The sequence below is a fragment of the Thalia democratica genome, chromosome 4 (assembly GCF_965202585.1).
Source record: "Thalia democratica chromosome 4, ktThaDemo2.hap1.1, whole genome shotgun sequence".
Lineage (NCBI taxonomy): Eukaryota > Metazoa > Chordata > Thaliacea > Salpida > Salpidae > Thalia > Thalia democratica.
The window spans coordinates 4228985-4240143 of record NC_139168.1 but is presented as its reverse complement, the minus strand read 5'-3'; positions in this window follow the sequence as shown (position 1 = coordinate 4240143).

The window sequence follows — 11159 nt, the reverse complement described above, 5'->3', positions numbered from 1 at the left end:
TTTTTGTTTAATTGGAGTTTTTGCAGTTAAAGTAAACATTTTAGTGATCATTCGATAGTAAAGGTTAAAGTCAAGTTCGTTATTATTTAATTTTTATACAACTTTAAGTCTGAACAACCGATCTAACATGTTGATATGTATAAAAATGAATACTTTAATTATTTTCTAATGTTAACTTCATGACAACAAACAACAAGTTTAAACTTCATTTCAATTAAAATTATTAATTTATTACTAAACAGCTAAACCTCACTTCTAACATTTGCCTCTATATGACGTAGTTTGAAATTTTAAGAAACTTGTAGAAAATATCAATCATTTTACACAGTTTAATTTCGGCAGCCTTTTATAAAGGCCTTTTCAATTGTCAAATAAAAAGCTGCTCGCAGACTGCACTGTATGAACACAACTTCTTAGGCTGCACATTTTTTATCTTTTTGTAGTAATAAATGAAAGATAGCGCTTCAAGTCAAAAATGTGGTAAAGCAAGCACTAATAATGTTGAACTTAATACTTATTATTAGATAAGAGTTTAATTGTTGTTTTTATGACCAAAAGTTTTTTTTTTATTCACTTTAAAAAGTGCGGTCGTAGCTAAAAAGTTCTTGACTGCAGTTTTCTAACTCTTGGCTTAGTTTTTAAGAATTTTAAACGAAAATATTGTTGATAAAACTTCCAAAAAAAAGATTTAACTAGTTTTAACTTCTTATAACTATTTAAAGTTATACAAAAAATTTGTCTATCCTAATAACCAGCATTACCAAAAAAATTTAATTATCTAGTGACTTTTTAATTCAGAGTGTTTTTAAACCAAAGATTAATACCCCTAAGCCATCAGGCCACAAGTTAGTATTTAAGTAGGCTAATTACTATTGTTGTTTGAAATTATTTGTTTTTAATACTTTACAACTACATGTAAATTGTAATAAAAGAAACCATTTTAGTTACAACAATTTTGCAACATATTAATGCAACAAAATCTACTAAAAGATTTAGCCGCAATATTATGCTTTTGTAATTATTTTTAAGTTTAAATTCTTGGTTTTAAACACTTATTTCTAGTGATAATAATTTGTACAGAATAATGTTTTTGAAAACAAACTTTATTCAAGTTATAATAAATATATTCTTCAATATTTCTAGTATTTGAGTCTATTGATATATAAAAAAAGTTCAGAAAGTATTTCAAACTAGCCGGAAAGTCTACCACAACGAATCCCGAATGGAAGAGTCAAAACTTTATTATTAAATAAAGTGTTAAACTACAATAATTTTAACATAAAATTCAATACTTGTGTTGTAAGTAACACTACTGTTTTATATCCTTTATAACACTTTTTTAAGCTAGAAAAATAAATATAGAAAATATATAAAGAAAATAATAAGTATATATATAAAACGTATAGAAAATATGACTTAATATAAAAACAAGTGCGCAAGCATTGCAAATTATTTAATTTAAAATACTTTGAATTTTTTTCTGATTTAATTATATTAAAAACAACAAATATTTTGATAGACTTAATTTCTTATCAGGTTTCAAAACTTTAAGTCAATGTTTTTTTGAAATGAGCGCTGTAATTAGAAAGTAAACATAACAAACTTATGTTCTGATTATTAATAGAACTTTTTAATGATATGGTATTTTGTAAAAACAATTAAAATACAAAAAATATTAGTTAATTTTAAATGTATTTTAGAGTTTTTACTTGTAATTATAGTTTTATATCATAAAAATTACATTTTAATATTTTACATACTATGAAATAATATCTACAGTACTTAAACTCAATATCCTTTATAAATTGTATTAAATATAATACGTAATTCTGTCTATACCTTTGTAATGTCCAATTAATATAAAACATATCATTTATATAAAGTAGATTTTTTATTATGTAAGTTGTATCGTTTACATATTAAAATAGCATTTTTGACTTCGATTTACCGTTTTGACTCATTAAATATAATCTATAAATATTATAACATTAGATACAAGAAATATATACAATTCAAGGTATTAAAGAAATGCTTTAAAACTACAAGTTGAAAATAAGACACTATGTTTAAAACAAAAAGTGTTAAATTTTAATTTTACGCATATTTTGTTGTTACAAGATTAAAATACATTTTAATTTCATTAAAATGTATACAAGTTAAATAAATAACAAAGACTAACTTTTTATTAAAAACAGGACTACCGCTAGGTAAAGAAGATTTTTCATTTTATTTTCCTATTCCAACTTTATTTTTCTTTATATGCTTACAGTAACAAAGTATTGTAGGAATGTTCAAATTATAATGCAAGTTAGCTTTTAATTGCAATTTTCTGCTTAAGAATTATGTAAACACTGCCCCGTTTGTAATCAGTTTGATTAAACAATCGTAAAAGGTTAACTACCCAAAGCAGCTGATTTTTATTGACATATCGATTTAAAAATTTCTATTACCAACACTTTATTTAGTCGCTTATAAACGAATATAAATCATTTCCAAAACAAAATAAAAATCACTTTTTGTGCTTTACTAAAGTAGTGTTTAAATTATTTTAACCAGTTTTTAAATATTCAAAATACTAAAGTTAAAAAAGTTTAGTTTTTTTTGCTTGTTTTCTTTAGGTTAAAAAATAACTATAACTTTGTCCGGAACGAGAATATACATTATTTTAATATGGCAAAGTTTAACTAATATAAAATTGCATAGCTTATTGTTAAGTTCAAAACTACTAAGTTTTTGTGTGTCAATGTTAATAATAATCATTGAAATAATTGGTTTAAAAACATTTTAAATGTGTGAAAGTTGGATTAAACAAGTTTAAGGTATAAACTCTCAATGTAATTAGGTAAAAACGTACTTATTACAAAATATATTTTACTGTGATTTTTGTTACGCAATAAATTAAAATTTTTTGTTAACTGTAAACCATTTTTAAAAATTTAAATAGCTTAAAATACTTATTTTAGAAAAAAAATGTTTATTATATTCAATTCTTTTGACAGCATTTTAAACTTATATGACGACATGCTTAAGTAGACATTTCAGAATTAATGTGTTTATGATTTAATGATAACTTAAGGGTTTTTAAATCCTTAAATATTAAGTTGTCATCAACATTTATGACCTATAACAAACTTCTTTAGCCTAATATAAGGAAGATTTAAGTAAAAAATCTATTATAGCGCAAATTAAAAGTGAAAACATTGTTGGAAAGAGTAATTTTGAAAAAGTTTTGCTTAAAAGTAAAAACATTAATCCAATAGCAATTGAAACAGAACAGTTTAGTAGTATCAAACAAGAAAAGAACGTAAATATAAAGTTTATAATATATAAGCATGAAGTCTATTCTTCTACTTTAGTTTTAATACACATAAGATGTACGGCGTTGATTGAATGCTAAATATTTTATGAGTAGAGATTAATCAAGATGTGTTGTAACAATGTGTTAAAAATGCATCTGTAACTAATCTAATTTAAAGTTACTATCATATTTTTAAATATAAGAGTTGCTTAGTTAATTTTTTTAATAACAGTTTTACTTGTAGGTTTTACTTTTTTTATACTGATATATCTAAAGATTAATTTTTTTATAACTTGAAATGCTAGTAAAAATTAAATTACACAATACACTTAGTATTTATTAATACTAAAAACTGTTTGTGTTGTAACTAAAAATACCTTTGTTTAACTTAAACAAAGTTGGGACTTTTTAAATAAACAAAAATAACAGTTACAAACAAAATAACTAGGTTAGAAGTCACACCAACAACAACATATACTAGTTTACAGTCGTTTTGTAATGAAGGCATATAAAATCTCGACTGTAAAATAGACGAAAGTTCAACCGTTAGCGCAATATAAAATAAGTAAACAGAAATAGTAAGTTTTTGTGCTTGTTTAATGTAGTTTTAAAACTCCTTTTTTGTGTACGTTAATCGTTTTTTTACATTAAGTTATAAACATAACTTAAAAACCTTTTAATTTTGGTATAGTATTAGACCAATAAAATAAAATTTTTAGAAATGCAATTAGAACTTGGGTCAGCAACCGTTACAAGTACCGACCATATTTTAAAGCTAAAAGATTTTAGGCCTTAGAAAATAAAAAACCTGTAGAAAGTGAAAATTACAGTTAGGACAAAACTTCAATTAGTTATCATAACCTCAACTTTTTTTAAATAGCTTTAAAGATTTAAAGTTGTTATTGTGTGAAAGTTTAAACTTAAGTAGTTTAGAAGCCGTGTAGTTGACACATACCTTAAAGCTCTAATGAAGTATAAATACAAAAACAAATACTTCGAAGTTATTTAAGACTTCGAAGTGTAAACAATTTTTAATTTTAGTATAACAAATAAATAACGGTTTATGTAAGTTTGTTGATATGTTAAGGTTACTAATAACTAACAACGTTAACAAGTATAAATGTTTACTTAAACTTATTTTTACGCAATTATAATTGCAAGGTTAACTAAGCTAAAAAAAAAGTTTTATTTGTACAATTTTATATTTTAAACTGAGAACAAAAATAAATCTATCTTGAAATTTAAAGTTTGTTATGTAAAATAGTTTTGTTTTATTATATTTTTTTGACTTAATTGAGATTTCATTAGAGTTTAACCAATATACCTTAAAATCATTTATTACCAAATTCCTTGAAATAAAATATTTTCCAAGTTAATTAAAAACAAGTAAACATACAAAGTTAATAAATAGTAAAGTATTTAGCGCAATGAAATGAATGAACAAAAATTTAAACATTTTACAATGCAAAACACCTTCAAGTAAAAGTTTAAACCATATTTTGAAAATAAAATTAAAGGTGATTTTCAAGTATGTTAAATTTATTTTTAGAAGCAAATTAGACAATTATATTTTGATACTAGGTTGTAATAAATGAACTTTTTTTGTTTGCTTTTAATTAAAAGTACAAATGTAACAAATGAAACTCTTTTGACTTGAAGTATAGAAATATGTAAAAAAAATGTAAATAGAACGGTTTACTAAACAATTTTGTTTAAATCAAATACATCTAAATAATAGTAATTAAGTATTTTAGTAATTAGTGTAATCAAATATTTTAAATGATTTTGTTTCATAGAGTTTGTTTGTATTTTACCGTGAACATAAAGGTTTAAGTATATATATCAATATTTTGCATAATTTTCTAACTGCCTTAGAATAGATTTTATTACCATAGAAATGTAATAACAAAATAAAAAAATTCTACGTGACTTAAATTTGTCCAGAACTTTAAAAAATAATTCTTAAAATAAGAATACAAAAATTTTAAAAAATTAACGAAATTCTTAAAATATGATTTTACGACTGTTATATAACATATAAGGTAAAACAACAAAGAAGAGGATGATGTATTAAACCGCAATGATATAAAAAAACCAGTTTAATAAATTTCATAAACTGATAGAAATAAAATGTCAAAATAAAACCTCTTGAAAGTTAAACATTGCGTTAAATAAACAAAACTGTTAGTGTTTGCAAAAGTTTACGACTTGTTTAATTTCAAACACTTAAACAAACTCTGACGCATTTACAACTTTTTAAAATTCTAATAATAATTTAATTTATATTTACTTTGTTACTTTTATTAACACTTTATAAAATTAAAAGAACAATTATAACGAGAAAATAAATAAATCTTTTATTTTTAAAACAATAACTACTTCTAATGTATGACTATAGTATAAGTATACTCACTCAATACTTCTAATACTTAGTATTTAAAAGTGTTTTTTTTTTATCTAAATTGTCCAGGACATGACATTAAACTGTATCCTGGTGTATGACTCGATAACCGAAATGTTTTTCGTACACCAGGTCCTTGAACCAAGTTTTTGAGCGCTTTAGTCTAGTAAATTTAGTAGATTTCTAAAGGTATATTATATCGTTTTTTTACTTACAAATACACTTATTCTGCAGTTATTCAAATAAGTTAAAAAAAACTTTTATAACTTATTTGGTTGATTAAAAAAGATATAAGCCAAGGGTGGGTAGGCAGTTGTTGGCCAAAATCTTGGAGTAAAAATTTTCTTGGCTTGTCGCTTTAGTTGTAGTTCCCATAAGTTTCACCTTTTTTTTTCTCAAAATATCTAGTGTAGAATTTTAAAGTTTTTCTTTCGCCGGCTAATTATGCGTGCTCGCTAGTCTTATAACTTCAAAGGACCGCATCATACTCACAATAAAATCATATTCTTGAACCGCACTTGTATCGCATACGGTCCGCGGGCCGCAGTTAATCGATTCCTGATAAAAGCTTTAAAAGTGTTTTTATTCACGCTTTTAATATTTCTATTTTATTTTAGTTTAGTAAAATTTGTTTGTCTCGTTTTAAAGCTACCTTAAGATAACTTTATTTTATATTTTATCTCAGAAGTGTTTTAATATTTTTATTTCGATAACTTGCATTGAAATGTTATTTTTTTCTACTTCATTTATACATATAGTTGTAGAATTGAACTGTTTATTGAACAATAGAAATTACCGCTTAAAAATTTTGGTCCAAGGAACTGGTGTACGAATAAACCTTTCAGTTATCGAGTCTTACACTAGGATGCAGTTAAATATCTTGTTCAGTAGAGCTTTTTTTTCAATGCATTTCATTAAATATTTTTTTTACAAAACTATAGATAAAAATAAAAACAAAAACCAATAACATATCAGTATAAATTTTTACTTCCTTTAAGACGAGCTATAGAAAATAGCTTTACAGTCTTTGATTTAATTTATATTACGAACAAGGAAAAATTAATTTAAGATGAATTAGTTAACAATTCAGAGCTTGCTATATTAAAACTATAGAAATTATAAAAATATTTAGCTACTTGAAAAGTTTATGTTCTGTTAATATTATTTTGTCCATTTAACGACACTTATCATTTTAAAAGAACTGTCAAGGTGTTTTGTGGTTTTAAAATTGCTTAAAATAAACAACCTATGTCGGATAATTGTAAGCAAACAATAGCTTACATACCGCAAGGTTAAACGTTTTAAACATTTTCGAGGTTACTTAGGACATTAAGTTACGTAAAATATTATCATTAACTAAAAAGTTACTAAATAAATAATTTAACTTGTCAAAGGTTTTGTTTTACTTCAAGCAAATAATTACTTACACACCACAAGGTTAATTGTTTACAATTATTAGAGGTTTCTTAGGACAATAATTTACGTAAATTATTACCATTAACTCAGAAGTTATAAGCAAATAGTTTAATTTATCAAAGGTTGTGTTTGACATACTTTATGAGTTTATTGAATTTTTAAATAGAAAATCAAACAATTTTTTTTTGTGACATCGAACCTTCTATATATACTTTAGAAAAATTCGTTTATATTGGTTATATTATTAACTACTAAAACTATTTTATTTGTTTCAAGTAAATTATTGCATTTCTAAATAACTGAGTACACGAAGCTTAGTTCAACTTTTATTTCTTTTACGTAAAATAGTAAAAGTAAATTAAACTACACAATTTCACAAAAATTAATATTTTTTTAGTTTTATTTAGTTTAATTACAAAAAGACTGCAAATAACTTTCATTACATAATAACTTGTCTTTCAAGTATTAACTGAAACTTAAACGAATTTAAAAACTTTTATTATTTATCAGTACTCAAAAACATCACGTTATGGTTTAAAAGAATAGCTTATTGGTTTGTAACTTAAAAGAATTTAAAGTATAACTGTTTTACTTTAATTTATGGTTATACTTTTCTTTATTATCTTTTTAAATTACTTTACTATTTAAAGGATGCAGCACATGTTTAAAAAAGATTTTTTTATGGAGTTTCAAAATAACACATTAGATAAAACGTTGTACAAAACAAGTAAAATTACTTAAAAAAAAAACCGCAATGTAAATCTAACCTACGTGATATAAATATTACAGACAAAAAAATAGATAAACACGACATAAGCAATTTACATAGCCATTGTTCCAATAAACGATGAAAACAAAATTTGTAGATTGTTAACAATTTGTTTGAAGTTATATCAAACATTTGTTTATAAATGGATTTTAGATTTATAATAAGTAGTGTTGTATACTTCTGAATGTTACTTTTAAAGACTTTCGATTTAGCTTTTATTTCAAATATTTTCCCATTTAAAAATATCATAGTAAACAAAGGAGTATTCCTTATACAATAACAAAAAAAACATATTTGATTTAAAACTAGTGTTTATTTAAATACACTACTGGTAATTTTAACTTTAAGAGGTGTATTTTGTTTACGTTTGTAACTACTTATCGATTAATATAGAAATTAAATAATTAATATAATTAATAACTTCAGAGGTTGACAGCCATTTTAAAAATAAGAAGTTCTATCATTGAAAAACTTTTACATATTTTATGTTATTTAAAATAAAGTTTTTGCTTTTTCACTTGTTTTGCTTGAAAAACTTCGTCATATTAGATGTTTAAATAATTTTATCACAACATTCGAATTTCCGTTATATAAATAAAACACTGTTGGTTTGATATATTTACGTAATTAAAATTACAAGGCCACGTTGGAGTATCGGTTTATTTTGATAAGTTACATAAATAACTATTGTTAACCAATCGTTATAACTAAAATTTTAATTGTGTTATGGTCAAGGTTTAGTATTTCTTCATATTTCTTCAAATTTACAACATTTTCATGCTATAGTTTATGTAATTAATTTTTACTGAGCTCAATAAGTTTTAAAAACAAATAGTTGTACGAAAAATAGTTCACAAAAAGTAGTTAAAACTAAGTAAACGACTTTACAGTCTAATGTAATTTTAATTTTTTTTTGTTTTACTTATGATTAGAACAAAGTATTCAAGACTACACAAGTAAAAACACTAAACAAACAACTGAAACAACATTGTAATAAACAATGTTTACTTAGTTTGAAACTAAAACAGTAAATATACTATAAATAAACGTATTTTAAAAAGTACAACTTGTTTTAATGAGCTTGTTTAGTACAAAAATTTAAAGACCATTTTCAAAGACTATATATGATGTTTAAAAAAATATTTTATTCCATTTGTTAACGCAATATTAACAAAACTGTATTGTAATACAAATTCAATCAATTTCAAACTCTAACGCTTAAAGATTTTCAAAGCCTAGTACTATTCTAATAGATATAAAAATTCATTTATTTTAGAATACAAAAAAGTTTACTCTAAAATTTGTTTCTGATCTTAACAATTTGAACCGTTTTCAACTTTATTTTTGTACTTAAACGGCTTAGAAACTTACCAAAAATGTTTTCAAATTATGACGTATGAAACTAACACATGATGTACAATTAATTACTTAAAAAAAGTAGTAATTAATAAAGTTATGTAACACAACTAAGTTAACTTAACTATAAAAATTAATAAACTTTTAAAATAGATATTGTTAGTATATCAGTTTTGATTCAAATTAAAACTTATTTGAAAATATTCCAGCTACACTTACAAAACGAAAATACTTTTAATATTGATGCTTATTTTAAAAATGAGTAAGAATAAAAGCAACTACAATATAATAAGAAAAAAGTCATTTCTATATAAGTTAGAATCACTTTTTATCCAAGAATATGGTTATACGTTTTTAAACGAAATTTGTTTTTAACCAATCATTTGATAAATTAGAGAAACACCATTGTACAAATTTTAAATGTTTTGGACTAGAAATGAAGGGTTGTTATTAATTTTAAATTATTTTGTATAATTTTCTAAAGTTTTACTTCATTTATTTGTTTTATGACAATATAATAAACACAATTAACACATAGTGATTATATATATTTTTTCATATTAACAGTCTTTAGAATTTCAGATATCATTTTTAAACAGGCAGTTATTGAATATTTTAGGTTATTAACTCTAAGTCAGTTGTAATTTGTCCACAAGCAATTTCTACGTTTACTTTAATTTTTTTTAAACAAACAAATTACAGATAACAACTTTTTAAGATTTTAAATAATAAATTTAACCTGGCAAAAATTTTTCAATATGTAAAATCAATTAAAGTCAATAAATACTGTGTCATACTTTTATACATACTTAAAACATTTTTACGACAAAATACATGTTATCAAAAAATTATACTACAGTATAGTAAATACTGGATTATACAACAAAACACAAGTCGTATTAAACTAGCTCATTTCAAAAAAATATGAAACAAAAATCACCTAGTGTATTTTAAAAATAAACACAATTTAATAAATAAGTAAACAAACTGTATCTTATTGATGTTTAGTTTTTTTTCTATTTAATCACGTTCAAAGTTTTCTAATTTTCAAACGTATTTTTCCAAAAATTTAATACTTTGTACAAAGATTGTATTAAACACAGTTAATAAGTTTTAATAAAGTAAGTATCTTTTTGTGCAACACTATTCTTCTTTTGTAATAGTAAATACCTAATTTTAGTTGAGATTTAAGTAAAAAATATAAAGCAAACAGTTTTAACATTAAACTGTCATGGTTCCATACGCTGTTATGTTTATTTACATTTTCATTATTTTGTCAAGTTTGTGCAATTCTTTAAAAATATGGTTTTGTAGATTTTCCCATTAACCATCATGGAAATAGTTACTGATTTGTAAAATGATGTTAATTTAAATAAACTTTAATTGAGCATTGTATAAATAAGTATTGTGTTAACTTTATAGAAAGATGCCTTTAATTTTCTATAAATCAAAATGTATAAAGTTTAAAAAAAATCAAACTTCTAAAATATACTAGTTAATTAATAATTATTAGTATTTATTTTTTCATCAAAACCTAAGCTTAATAGACAGAGTTTAAAATCTTTAAGTTATTCAACTTCTAATTTGTTCAAATACTATGTAACATTTACCTTTTAACATATTTTGAAAATGATTTGATTAACAACATGAGGTAGAACATACATTAAAAGTGAAACAAAACATAAAATGATATTTTACTCAGATTAACATATCATTACAAGTAAAAATATAAATATTGTACAACTTAAATACCCTTTGTGTATAAGTTGTCGAATAAATTATCAAAGAACCATAACTTAGGCCTGTTGAATTATTATTTATAACTCTAAAATATACCTGTTCCTATAAATTTAACTATAAAATGATAAACCACGTAAACAAAAACAAAAGAGAACACAAAAGTCGTTTGTTATAAAAAA